The following is an 18,172-nucleotide window of genomic DNA, read 5'->3' as shown; positions in this document are numbered from 1 at the left end:
TGTTCCAACCTTCCATTCCCTCACGGGAAAGTGTCTGTCTATGTCTTGTCTATCTATTCCTTTCATAATTTTATTCCCAATGAATAAACTCCCAGTCTCCTTAATCTCTCCCTGTAATCCAGATGCTGTAAGCCAGGCAATATTCTTGTAAATCTTCTCTGCACCTTCTCCACCTTATCTATATCCTTCCTAAAATTTGGAGAACAGAACTGAACGCAATTCTTCAAACCTGGCCTCACCAATGCCTTAAACAGCTGCACTCTAGTCTATGCTATGATTTATGAAGGCCAGCATGCCATATGCTTTATTAAGTACCTGGGAATCCACCTTCAGTGAACTCTGTACCATAACTCCAAGATCCCTCTGTTCCTCTTCATTCCTCGACCCCCTCCCCTTAACTGCATATGTTCTATTTATATTATTTTTCTCCGGAATGCAGCACCTCACACTTGTCAACATTAAATTCCTTCTGCCATCTTTTCCAAACAAACCAAATCCTGTCATCTAAAAAAATATACCTCACTATCCACCACTCCCCCTATTTTCGTATCGTCTGCATATTTGTTTGCCCAGTTCACCACACCCTCCTCTAAATCATTAATATTAAGGACCCAGCATCAATCCCTGAGGCACTCCACTTGTCACAGGCTTCCAACATGACATACAGTTGTCCACCATGACTCTCTGCTGTCTATCTCCCAGCCACCTCTGAACCCATCTCACTATCTATTAATCCCTAATGACTGAACCTTCCTAAATAACCTTACATGCAGAACCTTATCAAAAGCCTTACTAAAATTCAAATAGATATCTTCAGCCGCCCTACCTTCATCCACTTTTCTTGTCACCTCTTCAAAAAAACTCAACAAGATTCGTCAAACATGACTTTCCCTTCACAAACCCATGCTGGGTTCCCCCGATCAATCCCTGCCTATCCAGATATTTGAACATACTATCTTGAAGTATACCATCCATAATCTTCCCCACTCGGAAGTCAAACTTACTGGCCGATAATTACTTGGCCTACACCTACTGCCTTTTTTGAACAACAGAACAACATTTGCAACCCTCCAATCCCACGGCACCACACCCTCCTCCAGTGATCTTTGAAAAATCGCTGTCAGTGTCCCCGCTATTTGTTCCCTGACCTCCCTTATAGTCCTGGGAAAAATCTCATCAGGACCAGGAGACATCCACTTTAATTGACCCTAGAAGCTCCAAACCTCTCGCTTTACTAATTCCTATCCTTTCCATAACTAAGCCCTTTGCCTCTCATCTTGTATAGCCCTTTGACCCTTTCCCTCATGAATACAGACGAGAAAAAATTGTTCAATATTTCTCCATCTCATACGGTTCCTGACATAGTTCACTGGTCCCATCATCCAGTCGACCTATTCTATGTTGAACCCTCCTTTTACTGTTCACATATCTGAAAAAACCCTGAGGATTCACCTTCGCCTTATTAGCTATGGACACCTCATCCCTTCTTTTTACCTTTCTAATTTCCCTCTTCAAGTTCTTAAGAGTATGTCAAAATGATCACTGGATCCGAAGTTCTCCCTAACGCTCACCTCCATCAGCTGCCCCATTGCATTCCCAAACAACAGATCAAACACTGCTCCCATTCCAGTTGGCGTCTCAACATATTGCTGCAAAAAGCAATCCTGAATACAATGCATAAATACTAAGCCATCCTGCCCTTTTACTGATTGCATTTCCCAATCGATGTTTAGAAAATTGAAATCCCCAACCAACACCACCCTATTTCACCTGCATATATCACCTATTTCCTTGCACATTTGCTTTCCTAGTTCCTTTTCCCCATTTGGAGACCTATAATATACCCCATAATAGTAACCTCACCATTCTTATTTTTCAGCTCTACCCACACTGCCTCTCTTGACGAACCCTCCAGTCTATCTTGCTTTAGCACTGCTGTAATATCCTCCACACCTCCCCCTCTTGAACCACCAACTCTGTCACATCTAAAGCAGCGAAATCCTGGAACATTCAAATGCCAGTCACAACCTTCTTCCAACCATGTCTCGCTAATGGCCACAACATCATAATGCCACATGTCAATCCACACCTTTAGCTCATCCAGCTTCCTTGCTACGCTCCTCGCGTTAAAATAAATACAACTCAGGGATCTCCTACATCCTACCTTCTGCACATCCTCCTCTCTAGCATTCTCACAATTTTCACTGCAACATCTGTTTACTACTTCCTGCTTTTCCTCCCTCAAATTATTTAAACTTGTCTCTTTCCTTATTCTACTAACCCTCACCTTACTGTCCTGGCTAACCTGAAACCCTGTCCCCAACCATACTAGTTTAAACCCCTCCTGACAGCCCTAGCAAATGCCCCCACCAGGAGACTGGTCCCTCTGGGATTAAGATGTCACCCATCATTATGGTATAGGTCCCAGCTTCCCCAAAAATGTGCCAGTAGTCCAAGAACTTTCTCTCGGAATAAGTGGAACTGTAAGGAACATTCCAGGAAGAGGTTATCATCTGGAGAGCCCTGATGGGCCAAGTTTTATCAGCGAAACATTGAGGTGACTAATCGTGGTAGCTCAGTTGTGGAAATTTTGGAACAACAAATCTCTCTCTCTGAAAAACCAACGGAACTTTCCTGAATGGCAAAGCCTCGTGAACTTTATACATGTTCAATTCTGTGCACAGTATCAGAATTGCCTACAACCAGTGAACTTGGAAGAATGAGAAGTGAGATTCAACTGTGAACCAAATAACTTTTCTTAAATTTACAAATACATCATACACGTGCGCTTAGACTTAGAAGGGGATTAAGGTTAGTTAAGTTAATAGAGATAAGTTAAAGTTTGATTCTGTTTTCATGTTTAAAGATAATTAAAAACAACGTATCTTTATATAACTACTTGTCCTGGTGAACGTCTATTGCTGCTGGGTTTTGGGGTCCTTTGGGCTCATAACACCATAGTCTGGCAACGTACATGGACCTCCATCCCATTCCATTCATTTTGGATCCCCTCATGAAGAGGGAAACTTCTCTGATAACTGCTAGGGCAGAGGTGTGTGGGATGGGCCACACCTGCATCTCATGCAGCAGTACCGAGAGCACCTTGCACCTGATGACCTTGTTCTTCCCCATTACTGAGAGGGAGTGTCATTTCCACAGACACAATTTCTGGTGGACATTTACAATTGGCTCTGACCAATCCTTGTAGCATGCCTCAGCCCCTCCAAACCAGTTCCCTGACACCTTCAGGTAGTCAGATCAGACTGTGAAGAGGACAGCGGATTGATTTACCAAAGTGCATTGCCTCGCTTTTGTTCCAGTTTACCCTGGAACGTAGATTTGTATACTTCCTGGTCCAGCCACTTACACACTTGTGTACAACTCAGCCGGTCTCCCAAAACTGGGGGGTCTCTGTGCTGCTCCCTGTCTCCAGGAGCTGGGTGTCTCTGCACTGTCCTTGTCTCCTGATATTGGTGCTTTGTTTTCTACCAGTCTCACAATTTCACATCGAATGGTCTTGCTCATCTTACATTGGGAGTCATGTGTACAGTTTCCTTATCTGAAGCGTGAGAAGTGCACAAAGATTGTCAGACTTGTTTCTGGCGTGTTTTTAGTGGGTGATAGGAGGAAAGTTTGAACATGGATCTCTTGGTCATTAGAAAAAATGGAGATGACCGTACAATATTATGAGATTACACAGCAGCATGGATCGAGAGAGGATAATGCAAAGAAGTTGAACATCAACTGTCACAATTTCCCAATAACTGATCTGCTGCTTGAACTTTAAGAAATGTCTTCAATGAAAATGTAATATCCTTGGAATTCTCTACCCTGTTGAAGGTTCATTTGAAATTTGGATCCATGGACTTGTGATGAGTTTATTGTCCTACACATTCGTAGAGGGATCATATGCATTGAACTTAGATGTAGATACTTTGAAAAAAGTAGCAGACATTAAATTGGAAGTGGTAATAAATATGAAGGAAAGATTGAGAATAAATAATCTCCCTTGCAATTGGCGTACAATGTATTTCTTAAGATCAGAGGAATCCTGGAGCCAGGACAAAGTGATCCTGTGTTTCCCAAGGATTTGATTGAGTTGTTGGGGTAGTATGAAATGGAATGGCAGAAGGGTCTCCTGCTCCTTCGACTCCCTGCTTTCTGTCTTGCGATGCTGATTGGGTGCGCCTGTGTGTTCGGTCGCTCGCTGATTGGTTCTTTCAGTTGCGCGAGCTCAGTGTTGATTCGGTGAAGCCACTATTGGATGAGACGCTGGAGTAGGGTTGGATTGATGGGCGGGTTCGCGGGCTGATTGGCTCCTGCTGTGAGGAGACGGGACGTTGGGGGCGACGTCGTCTGCTCGGGGTCCGTCGCGTGGCCGCGGGCGGGAATGGGAAAAAGTTGGCGTCGGCGCCGGGACATTCCTCAGCCGCGCGGTCCAGGGAAAATGGGCGACCCGCAGCCCGCCGGGCCCAACCCGGGAGCGGCCGGTACCGGCGGGGTGTTTGGGTGGAGCTGAGGGGTCGGTGGGAAGCCTGATGGCGCGGACAGGGCGAGGCCGGAGGCCGTGGGGTAACTGGCAGCGGGAAGGGGCGTGAGAGGGGCAAGAAGAAATTGTCGAAGTCTGGTTGGCGCATGCGCGGTAGATTTGTGACTTGGCGTTGGGTGCGCGCATGTGCGGCTGATACGCACGTGCCGACTGAGGGCCACTCAGCAATGCCTTTGCGGAAGCGCCAACTGACAAATCGCGCATGCGCACAGAAATTAAGATGGCTGCCCCCCAGCCGATGGACCCTGAGAAACTGAATCACAAAGTCAATCCGCACTTGTTGGGTTTTACGTGTCCTGTGTCTTTGTTCTCGTTTGTCAAATCATTTGATTTTTAAAATAGGCTCGAAGACTTCAGGGCTCCTCCTACGCGGGAAAACTCCGACTTGCGTCCATTGTGGGAGCTTTCGGGTTTCATTACGGTCGCAAGTCGGGGAGGACCTGTCGGGGTCATTGGGTCGCTTAGGAAGGGATGGAAAACCAATCCATTTTTCTTTGCTTCCCAATGCTCATAGAATGAGTCTAATTCTATCAGTTTTTCCTGTTGTAGTATCACATTCTTCATAAAGTTAGATGTTTTTTTTTAAAGTTTAGTCACTTGAACAATTATGCTCCAATCCTTCTGATCCTGACGTACCATGAGTTTAAAATGTAATGTTTCTCAGTTACTTGTCCGAATGCCTTGAAAAAATAGGGACTTTGGTGTTAACAATACAGAGTAAAGATTTCACCAATCCTTTTGAATTTATGATCTCTGGGATTTCTGGTCATGTTTTCTATTTAGGTTGGTGTATCTTGCAGACCTGTTTGGTTGCAGCAAGTAAGAAGTTATCACCTTGCAGCATCCACTGTGGCAGCACTACCAAATAAAGAGACACCCAAGGTGAGTGTAAAACAAAGACTGGCTTTACTGTTTTAAATTCCCCACGTGTGCTCGCTGGCCCACCCATTTCTGGTGACGTATCCCCCGACTTCCAGCTTTACGTCATTGCATCGTGGCATCACTCTCCAGTTGGATGCCGCTACGTGGAAGTGTAGGGCTCCTCAGCCCATACATGGTGCTAGGAGCGGGCTCTTTCTCAGCAGCTAATGGGAGTCCGTGCCATCTTGGACTATCCGAGTGTTGCAACGATTTGACCTCTTTTTGCTCACCCGGTCTCTTGGCGCACTACAATCTCAGTGTTTATAAGGGGGAAATTCTTTTAATGTTTCATTCAACTTTATTACAGAATTCTCCTTAGATTATCTGTGTAACATTGAAGGTTATGGGTTTTCATGAACAGGGATCATGATTTTACTCATAATTTGGTGAGCCAATAGATGGGACATTTTTTGCTCATGCCCCATGGGAATTGAAATAGAAATGATGTGACAAGATTAGGAAGGTTTGTTCACCCTTCTTTTTAAGGATGATTTTCATCTTGCTTGCTGAATTAAAATGTGATTTGTCAGTTCTTAATGGCAGCTGCCATATTGGCATTGCAAGGAGAGATGGGAAATGGGTCAGGTCCTTGGTGGTCCCAGTAATGCAACGTAGAAAGATGTCATGGGGCTGAATGTGGTTTAGGGAGGGAGAGGGTATTAATTTTTAGGAAACGTATGTGGCCAGACACCGATCAATATTTTTTGTCTAATAGAAACTCCTGCTGGTAGAAGCCATTTCCTACTTTGAACAGGCCCAATGTCATTATCCAAGTAAATATTGTTAAGAGCCCATCGGATCCCAAAACCCAGCAGCAATAGACATTCACCAAGTCAAGTCATTTTTAAAACAGAAGTTATTTTTAATCAAATTTAAACATGAAAATAGAATGAAACTTTAACTTAACTCTATACTTAACTAACCCAAATGAGCCCCCTTCAAATTCTAAGCACACATGTTTGTAATGTGTTTAAATTTAAGAAAAGTTATTTGGTTCACAGTTCAATCTCACTTCTCCTTCTTCCAAGTTCTCTGGATGCAGGCAATTCTTCTGCTGTGCACAGAATTGAACATTTCTAAATTTCACCAGGTTTTGGTGTTCAAAAGGTAAATGTTTTCCGTTCAGGAAGGTTCTTGTAGTGTTTGCAGAGAGTGATTTGTTGTTCCAGGATTTCCACAACTAAGGTACCTTCATTAGTCACCTCAATATCTGGCTGATGAAAATTGCCCCGTCAGGATCTTCCAGGTGGTAACTTCTTTCTGCAAGCTACTACAGAGTTCCATTCCTCATATTCCAAACAACAGGAGTTCTTTCTTCTGCTCAAGCTGTTGTTAGATAAACAAAACCCAGGTGTGACTTTCCTCTAAGCACCCTGCAAAAAAGTACTTGTAGATATCCTAGCTCCATTTCCAAACAATGGTCATTAATTTTATGAAATCAGTTCGATTAACACCTACATTTGAATGTCCATAACATTCTCCAGTGATCTTCAATATTTATTCAATCTTTCAAATAAGATGTTTTAAGATGTATGTGTGTGTATGTATGTAACCTACTCTAAATCTTACCAAAATCCAAAATATTACCAAATTCTCCAAATATATTTATCCATTACAATATCATGCATTTAAGAGACTCTAAGACAGGCATACATGGGTGAAAGAAAAACAGGGTTGTAGCAGACACACCGCCACCATCAGTTCACACACTTACCTGAGACGTCGCGGGCTAACAGTGCTGGGCACCAAAGTACAGTGAGTGGATCAGATGAAGCCCCTGTCTAAAGGCACGGGGCACTAATGGCTTGTACCTTTAACCTGCAGGTCCTGTGGACCGGAAGGTGTTCACTAATGTTCTCATTGACAGGCAGGGAATAAAAGGTCCGTGTATGTCTGCAATAAACCACTCTTGAGTTGACAACCTTTGTATATGTTTGCCTTTATTTAGTAGCATCTTCCGCAGTAGCTGCTACAGGGTATTATTTTTTTGTTAGAAATATCAAGATCAATGCAACATCATGGGCCAAAGGGCTTGTACCGTGCTGTAATATTCTGTTATTGCTTGACTTTGAATATCTATTGTAAGCTCTGTGAGACTTCAATAATGTAGCAAATTTGCACAGCAACATTGCAGTCAAAAGTTTGTATCTCCTGTTTGACTTGAGCTTTTCACATTTTTACACAATGCTTTCTAGTTCTGGTCAGTAAGAAAATAAATATTGTGCATGTTGAATATGTCATGATGTCTGAAAGTAACACTGGAAAAGTGTCAGTAACACCAAGGTAAATAGCACCCTGTAGTGGCTGGTGCAGTTTCCTGATGGGCAGAAGTTATCCCTCAGTGGCTACAGTGATGTGAAAATGTGGGTAAATTATTTTGTATATGATTTATACATGGAAATATTAGTTGTTGTTTGTTCCAATTTCAGGTAGGTGTGGTTGAAAAGTGGGTAAGGATAGAAAATAGTTGGGGAACAAAAACTGAGGCTTGCATTTGATGGTGTGAAAGTCAAAATGGAAACTCAGAATAAGGCTAATCTGATTAAGCAAGACAGCGGCTCTTATACTTCCACCAGAAGTGAATCTCAAATTGAATTTTGAGTCATTTACGGTGGGTAATTTAAAAGTCTGTGGATTGTAAGACTAAATTAAGAGCCCTTTTTCCCCTGGCTGTGCTGAAAGATTGTTTTGTTTATTAACTAAATCTTTCTGAGAGGGAGAATAGACTGAAGCTGCTTTCCTACACATTGGTGATGAATCTTGCAGTAGGATCTTTCAACTAATTACAGACTCCTAATTCCTCCCTGTCCTCGGGCATTTTCTCCTGCAATCTGCATCAGTCACCACCATCCAGCGATTCTCATGCAGGGTGAAGTTTCACAAACACCTCCTCCAACCATGTCTGTGCCCTCTGTGGCAGGAAACCCATTGCAGAGTAAATGACAGATTGGCTGAGCGCCTCCACTTTGATCACAATGGCCATCTTGGGTCATGGTCACAAGCCATTTTAAGTTCCATTCCAGTCCCACACTGACCTTTGTCTTCTGCCTCCTCCATTGTCAGGGTGAGGTCAAATCCAGAGGAACCATGTCTTATTGCATTTGTGAATCGATAGTATGCATATGGAATTTTCCAAAATCATGTAACCTGCCCACGACCTCCCCCCTCCACAGGTTTCACTCTCTCTCCTGCTGATTCACCCAGTCGCCCTCGTATTCTCCCTTCCAAACCAGATAACTAATAAATGTGGGCAGAGAAATGGCAGATGGAGTTTAATTGAGACAAGTGTCTTGCACTTTGAGAAGAGTTGTAGTAGTGTTGCAATGAGGGATCTTGGGGTGCAAGCGCAAGCTCTTTGAAAGAGGCAACATAAGTGTAGGGTGTTAAAGAAAGTATTCTTCATTGAGCAGGGCCTGAAGTTTAAATGTGATTAGGCCAAATTATGAGTATTTTCTGCAAATCTAGTTGCTGCATGACAAAAGGAGTTCATCAGGGGCTTGCTTGGTGAAGAGCATTGGGTCTGAGGAGAGGTTGGACAAATTTGGATAGTTTTCTCTGGAGCATTGGAGGCTGAGAGATGACCAGGTTGGAATTTATCCAATTATTGTAATCATGGAGAGAGTAGATTTCTTCTACCCCCACCCCCGTGGGAGATGTAAAAATACTATGATGCCCATATTGAACATGAGAGGGAAAAAGGAGAGAAGTGAGACAGGGTTTCGCACAGTGAGGTGGGGGTCTGGCCCACGCTGCCAGGATAGTGGTGAAATCACCTCGATTTTAGAGGCATTTGGTTGGGCACATGAACAAGAGGGAATGGGTGATGTGCATGGACCATGTGCTGACAGATGGGATTAATTTAAATGAGCATCATGGTCACCACAGACATTGTTCACCAAATGGCCAATTCCTGGGCTGCTCTGTTGGGTGATGATTCATCTCTTTTCAAGGATTGTTGCCGATGGGCAGTAAACTTTTCACCGAGGTCTATCTCCAATGAATGTATTTAGAACATTTCCATGAGTTAATTCCCTGTAGAACAGCAGTTATCATTCAAGCTGTGTAGCCACAGCAATAATGCAAAGTTTGAAGGCCATCATTACTGAATCCATTTTAATCAGCCTTCACCTTGTACAATGTTCAGTTGAGACAAGAAAATCAAAATGGAACTTTTAACCTCGAGGAAAGATGAGTAATCCTCTGTACCACAGAATTATTGCTGAAAAAATATTTGGAAAATTTTGTGAATTCAGCTTCCAAAGAGGTGATGAAGAGGAACCACAACATGATTTAAAAAATTAAACCCAGAACATTTATTAGAAGATGTTCATCACAATAAACATGTTCAGGTTCAGTAATGATCGATTCTAGAATGGCATGTGGCCGTAATAAAAGGAATGCAGGATAGATATATTCCAAGGAAAAAGGAATTAATGATTTGGATTGTGGTTTAAATGGTTTTGTAGCCAAATTTGCGGAGGTCACCAAGATAGGGGACAGAGTAGGAAGTGTAGAAACCGTAAAGTTGCAGAAGGATACAGACAGATTAGGAAACTGGGCAAAATGATGGCAGATGAGATTTAACACCGAGAAATATACAGTTGTACATTTTGGCAGTGGAAATAAACAGGAAGCATACTATTTGGATGGGATGAAAACTCAGACCTTGGATGTGCAAAGGGACCTGGGTGTCCTTGTGCAAGGAAGCCTAAAATTTAATGACCAGGTGAAATTGGTCATGAAGAAAGCGAATGCTATGTTGGCATTCATTTCAAGAGGAATGGTGTACAAGAGTAAAGAGGTGTTGATGAGGCTCTATGGGGCACTGGTGAGACCTCATTTCAAGTACTGTGTGCAGTTTTGGGCCCCCTATCTGAGAAAGGATGTGATGTTGTTGGAGAGGGTGCAGAGGAGAATGACTAGGATGATTCCCAAAATGCAAAGGATAACGTACAAGGAGTGTTTGACAGCTCTTGGGTTGTATTCATTGGAGTATCGGAAATTAAAGAAGAAATCTCATGGAGGCATTTTGTATATTGAAAGGTTTAGATAGGGTGGATGCGGGAAAGGTGGTTCCCTTGGTGCGTGAATCGAGGAGAAGAAAATTAGAGGTTATACATATAAAACAGAGATTAGGAAGAACTTCTTTCTCCAGAGGGTCGGGGATCTGTTGAACCGCTGCCGCATACAGTAGTGGAAGCCAGATCGCTGGGAGTATTTAAACAAGAAATAGACAAGTATCTCGTTAGTTAGGGCATGAAGTGATATGGGAAAAGTCCGGAAATTGGAAGGAGTGTAAAGTAGTTTCGTGTCAGTTTACGGAACAGACTCGATGGGCCTTGTGGCCTGGTTCTGTTCCTTTGTCTTGGGATCTTGTTCTCATTTGAGAGAGATTATTTGAGCTAACTGAGAAAAATGAAGGTAAAATTCTAGGCAGTTGTTAGAGTAGGTTATTAGTTTGTCATCTCTATGTAAAACTCCAAAACTATCTGTCACTTTGGAGCAGTGCCGGTCCCTCCAACCCCTGAGGAACGTAGATTTTCTAATATGTCATGTGTTCTTTCAGCTAGAAATGATTCTCTTATTCAAACATGGCCAGAGGTCACTCGCATTTTATTTCAGCTTCACATCATTTTGGGTGGGTTTTCTGTTGTAAATGTGGCAAATTCCAATTTGGGAGTAGATTTCTTGTCACATTTTTCAGTGATGTATTTGAGAAAAATGCTGTTATGTGGACTGCAGCTCTTGAATGCAAGTGAGCTGCATTTGTTGTCCTTCCAATGCCATCTGCTGCCTGACAAGCCTTCAACCTGGCTCCTGCCCTTTCCAAACCTTGCTCAAGTGTTTCCCTCACCTTGTGACCCCATTATAATGGTGTGCAGACATGCAATAAGCCACCATATAAAGGCAGGGTCTATGAGACGCAGTCTTGTAATACCCCCGGATTATCAAAATCGCAAGCTTGGATTGGCAAGAGTTGGGCGTAGTCCACAGATCTGACAGCTGCTGTGCTTCACGGTTGCATATGGTTCTGATAAAAACTAGGGATTGGCGGCCTTGCAGAGATGATCGTCCCCTGAACAATTCCACTGTGCCTGACTGATACAATATTCCAAGTTTATAAGACTTCTCAGCAAACCTCCACGGCAAATATGCATTTGCTAAAATAGATCTAGTACGTCCTTACTATTGGATTCCATTTGAGTCTTCGGATGTCACGAAGACAGCAGTGATGGTCCCGTTCGGCATGTTTGAGTTTCTGAGAATACCATTCAGTCTATGGAATGCAGCTCAGACGTTCCAGTGGTTCATGGACCATGAACTCACTGGCCTTGGGTTTTTTTTGGTGCTTGTGTTGATCGAGGAGATTCTGGTTGTAAGTGTGGATGAAGAGGAGCACAAGAGCTCCTCTTATCTCATTGTTTCCAAGGCTTGAGGAATGTGGCATCGTGATCAATCCCAGAAAAGTGTTTCTGGTGCTTCTGATCTTGTATTGTTGGGACCTAGAGTTATGAAACATGGTATTTTGACTGATGAATGGAAAGTGTATAGAATTTGAGAATTTCCAAACCCCCCCCCCCCTTTATGTTTGGCCAGTTTTGATTGTTTTTAGGTACAATGAATTTTTATTGCTGTTCCCTGGTGAATGCTGCAGCATCTCTATTACCTCTTGCTGAACGACTCAAAGGATCTGATGTCTGCTTCAAAAAGACATTAACTTTGGGAGACGATGCTGTTTATACTTTCCATGATGTGAACACTTCTAAGCTTGTACATCAAATGCCCAAGGCCTTGCTCTCTTACCACAGATGTATCTGTCAGTGCTGTGGGAGTAGTGTTCGAACAACGAGTCTGTGGGCAATTAGAACCTCTGGTGTTTTGTTTCACCCAAGCGGTCACTGGCTCAGGCAAAGTACTGTACATTTGGGCAAGAACTCTTAGCTATCTATCTCGCAGTGAAACTTTTCAGGTTTTTTTAAAATTTATAGTTTTGTATACAGTTCAATATAATAACAGAATCGTATCCAAATGATGCATTGATCAAAATAGAATAAAAAATAAATGATTGTACTGTACACAAAAGTGAGAAGAGAAAAAAATAAAAAAATACAGATCCAGGTGCAAAGCTACTGTATTAACTATTCCCTCCCAAAAGGAAAGGCAAGATATTAATAAAATATTAGATTTAAACCAACATGATAAGGTTCAACCATTAAGATTAAAGTAAAGTGGTGGGGTGGAGAAGTGAAAACATCAAATATCCAAACCCATAATATCTAAATATGGATTCTGTATTTTGAAGTATGTATCATATCCACTTCTAATATTATAAGTCACCTTTGCTAAGAGAATACAATTTTGCATTTCCCCACAATCAATTTTAAGATGGGATTCAGATTTCCATGGAATTGCTATACATCTCCTGGTCACTGCCAATGCAACTTATAAAAATAATTAATTGTTTTTTGAGATCTTGAATTAGTCTTCCAAATCATATACATTTCCCAAAAGTAAAAGCTCAGGTGTTAATGGAAAAGAGTTTTATAATTTGTTCCAAAAACTTGCCGACATCTTTCCAAAATGATGTCACCTTCAGACATGACCACAGAGAATGTATAAACGTACCAATTTCTGTGCCACATCTGAAACATAAATTTGAAAAAATTGGAATAAATTAATTGATGTAGCATTAAATATAATTGATGAATAAATTTGTAATTAACTAATCTATCGAAAACATTAATTACTGTCCCAACAAATGTCAGACCAGCAAAAAGGGTCAATTTCAGTTCCCAAATCCAATTCCCATCTTTCTTTTGATTTATTCAAGTCTGGGTTCGGAGATTCCTCTTGAAATAGTAGATACAATTTTGAAATAAATTTCTTTGTAATTCTCTCTAGAATCCCAATTTCCAATTCAATATTTCAGCTCTTTATTGGAAGGTCATCCTTTGACCATTTATACAGACCACCAGCCTCTTATGCATACTGTAAGTACAAGCACACATCTCTACTTGCCCAGAGAGATTTGGCACTTGGACTTCATCCTACAATTTTCATCGGACACACAGCACATCTGAGGAATGGTGAATGCTGTGGCTGGTGCCTTATCCAGGCGCGACATTACATACAACTATTGCCATCGATTTCACTGCCATGGCTCATGCACAGCACACTGATGCCGATTACATCAGGTGAAACCAGATCAACTCTGGTCTCCATCTTCAAGATGTGACCCTGGATGAATCGGGTGAAAAGTTGGTCTGTGTTTTTTTTTTCCCCCAACAGGAAGGACTCTGCCGTTTGTGTAGCGGCTATGAGGCAGGGGATTTTCTCTTCACAATCTATCTGTTCCTGGTAGAAGAGCATCAATCAAACTGGTTAAGGAACATCTTACCTGGCTTTGTGTTAAATAGAATGTTGGATTACGGGCAAGGACTCGCTTGCTGGGTCAACACCCTAAAGTCTCCAGGCACATGAAATTCAAGCTGGATGATTTTGTTGTTTTGGATTCCTATTTCCAGCACGTGCACCTTGTGGCTTGGAAGGTCCACTTCCGCCATCTCAGCAATATACTTATCTGCTCACGTGTGAGGACTGGACTACCAGGTGGCAGGATGTAATTCCTAACATTGGCATCTCTGCAGAGACAATTGCTTGGGCTTTTGTGGATCATTGGATTCCATCTTTTGATGTTCTGGGCACTATTACAACAGATCAAAGGTCTCAGTTCGAATCAGCATTGGTCCGAGCTCTCACTAATCATCTGGGCATGACCTGAACTATCGCTAAGCATTTCAGGCCAACAGCTTCTTTGAGAATTTTAATTGACAATCGAAAGCAGGTGGCAATGCATCTACATGGAGCGAACGTTTGGCCATGGTTCTCCTTTGCATGTCTACTGCTGTTAGGGCAGATCATGGATGTTTAGTGATAGAGCTAGTCAATGGCTGTATGGTGACCTTGCCAGGTGAGTTTGTGAATCTGAGTCCAGGCACAGTGCTCCACGAACAGGTCAGTTATCTTGATTGTCTTCGAGAGAATGATGTGGCAGAGAATGATTCCAACTGAAACGGTATCTTCTTATGAACCAAAGTAGCAACACCTCGAGCTTTCGAATTAAATGGAGATGAAAAACATGTCCGACCCAATCTATTTTCAATTTCATATGTTCTTTCTCAGACAAATGAGTTTCTTGCAAAAAAGCAAGATCAACCTTCCTTTTCTTTATATATGCCAATATTCCCTTCCTTTCAATCGGATTATTGTCCTTTAACATTAAAGATCACAAAATTTAAATGAGCCATAACTTAATTTCTTCCTGAGATTGACACTTAACACAGCAATTACAATTATATATATATATATTAAAAAAACCCAAACCCCACCTTTTGAAAGAAGAAAATCCTGTAAAAAACCTACGAGTATAAGAGTCGGATCCCCCTCTGTGAACCAGGTGCAGTTAATTCCACAAGTGGCAGATGACTTTAGAAGTAGCAGAGACGACCACCACCCCCCAACCGAACATTAAAACCCATCAGTCATCCCAGTGATAACACCCACATTGAGCTTGAGCTTCATCTTCAACATCACTCACCAATTCCTGTTCCCTTCCCAATCTTAACCTTAACCTCAAGCATTTTCCCCATCGATTTCTTAAAGTTTGGGAAGGAATTCGGAAAATTTAATGCACCAAAAGGACACTCAAATCATTGAGACTGATCTGGCCCATAAATCACCTTGAATACTGTTGGATACCGAAAAGTAAACTTATACCCTTTCCTCCACAGAACTGCTTTGACCAGTTTAAACTCTTTCTGTCACTTAATAGTCTCCTGACTTAAATCAGCTTAAAATAAAACTCTATTGCCTTGATACATCATAGGGCTTTGATCATGGCGAGCTTTCTGAACTTTGATTTTCCAACGTATCCATGTTTTGCAACAAATCTTTCTTCTGGACATCCCAGCCTGTAAATAAATCCTCAATATGATCCATTCTCTCCGTATAATGGTACACACAGTCCTTACAGTCAATAAAAACTTCTTCTATCCTCTTAAATTGATCTTGTCCATTGTCTGCTGTTAAACTCTTATTAATATCAACTTGAATAGATGTAATTTCTTCACACATACCAGCCATTTATTTCCTCTATAACAGCAAATTGATCATTTAAAGTTTCAAAACCTTAGTTCACAGAAGACATAATCTTTTCACTTGGTTGGATCAGTTCTGTAGACATGAAGTTGACTTCCATCCCTGTTACAGGGGCCTTGAAGACTGGGGAAGGTGTCTGTGGTAAAACAACAGCTTTCATTGGAGAAGGAGATGTTCTTAAAGCCTAAGGCCTTCCTTCAGTGAGTCCAACTGCAGCAAGTAGTCATTCTTGCTCTTCTTCTTCTCGAACTTCTGAGTTGTCCTCCTCCACCTCTTCCCTTCCACCTCCTACCTGGCAGCCAGACTGTGGATCAGATCCAGAAATTCTTTCAAGCGAGAACATCTTCAGATGCACCACTGTGTACAGGCAGTCCCCTTCCTGGTAACTCGTGCTTGCATTCGGGCACTCACGCCCCACTCTACTTAGTCAAACCTGGCTCGTGCTCCTCCTGGCCCGGCCAAAGATCTCGGTGCTATCTTGCATCTCCGGATGTGCAGAGGATATAGACGTTTCTTCCAGCTGCTCCCGACTGATACATTGAGGCTTCAGATCCATGTCTAACTGGTCTTGAGGTTCCTTCTGGAAGGTCGGCCTTGCTTCTTCTGTACTTTTCACAAGTTGACAATCTAGTTTTTTTCTAAGTTCCTTGTTATGATATGGTATTGTATGTACTGACCAGTACAGGCACGGGCTGCCCCCCCACCCCCTCCTGATGACATCCTCTCCTAGACTCCTCCCTGAACTCCTCCCCTGTGACCCAGGCAATAAAGGTTGAGCCACCTCTTCCTTCCCTTCACTTTCCTCACTTGGACCCGGGTCTGCAGTCTTGTGTGGAATAAAGCCTATCGTTCCACTCAGTCTTTGTCTCTGTGATTATTGGGGCAACTGGTCGTGCCCAACACTGCTTTTTTCCTTTCCTCATTTCCAGAATCCTACTGTAGTAAATTACTGTTCAAAACATTGATAAAGTCAAAAAAGTCACTACAGTTCGAGTATTGAACAGTTCAGTCAGGGAGAGGTGTCTTCTCACGTCATTTTCCGATGCCCTCTTTCTATGACCCCCCCCCTCCCCTCAGCTGATCCTTGAACACCATCCAATCCAAGGACTCGAGGCAGTCCTGTAGCTGTCTTCCATCCCGTGACCACCTTCTGGTTGTCCTGATCTCGTGTGTTGTGAGCAATTTTAGGCCCCATTTCTAAGAGAGGATGTGATGGCCCAGACTTGTTTTACAAGAATGACCCTGGGGATGAGAAGAATAATGTTGGAGGAGCATTTGATGGTTCTGGGCCTGGACTCGCCCGAGTTTAGAAGGATGAGGCAGGACCTCATTGAAATCTGATGAATAGTGAAAGGGCTGGATAGAGAGGATTTTGCCAGTAGTGGGAAAGTTTAGGACCAGTGGGCACAACCTCAGAATAAAAGGATGTCTGCTTAAAACAGAGATGGAGAAACCTTTTCATCTGGAGCAGTGATTTTCAAACTCCACCTCCCCGCCTCCCCCTCTCCCCAACACCGGCTCATATTCCACTAAATCCCTGTGCCAGAAGTTCTCTGTTAGTAAGGTATTAATTAATGTGGTATGTGATTGGAAAGAAAAAGTTTGAAAACCACTCTTTTAATTGTACGTCATTGACTTGTTCTGTGTGTGATTTCATAACTCCAGAGGAAATGGACAAATGACAATTTTTTTCAAGTAACATTTTTCCTTCACAATTGGGTCCACTGCAGTCTTTCTCAGCCTTTTTTCCCATTCATATGCCACTTTAAGCAATCTCTTACTCATTTTTCGAGACTCCAAGGAATAAAGTCCCAACCTGTTCAACCTTTCCCTGTAACTCAACTCCTGAAGACCTGGCAGCGTCTTAGTAAATCTTCTCTGCACTCTTTCAATCTTACTAATACCATTCCTGTAGCTCGTTGATCAGATCTGCATGCAATACTCCAAATTTGGCCCCACCAACATCTTATACAACCTCACCATAACCTATTTTCTATATGTTAATTAATGAAGGCCAAGATGACAAAAGCTGTCTTTAGAACCCTGTCATCCTGTGACACCACTTTCATGGAATTATGTAACTGTGTTTTATCTCTTGCTGCCGATTTGTATAACTTCTCTGTTCAATTTCATAATGTTGCCTTCTAGACTATTTTATTGTGCCCCTTGATCTAGAGAGTTCTGGCAGAGCAAAACAATTTGTTTTCTTTCATCAGGTCAAATTTTGTCACATTAATCCAAAAACAAGTATTTTCACCATTCCTTCATTTCAAATTCTCTGATGCTGTCATATTGTACCTCACAGTGACGGCATCATGTTTGTCTTGTTTATCTTTTACTCCTCCATCCAGGCAGATGTGCTAATCAGCGAGTCGACTCCACTCATCCAGCATCACTGCCATTTCTGCTGCTCGGGCTTTTCATCCCAAATATTCACTTTGTTATTTCCCCTCTTCTTTTTCTCAGCAAAGAGAATCAGGTTTGTTTGATCATCTTTCTGAATCCCAGTGAAAGGTTATCGACCTGAAGGTTTTAACTCCGATT

Source organism: Narcine bancroftii, chromosome 11, assembly GCF_036971445.1.
Source record: "Narcine bancroftii isolate sNarBan1 chromosome 11, sNarBan1.hap1, whole genome shotgun sequence".
Lineage (NCBI taxonomy): Eukaryota > Metazoa > Chordata > Chondrichthyes > Torpediniformes > Narcinidae > Narcine > Narcine bancroftii.
This window is presented reverse-complemented; position numbering follows the sequence as displayed.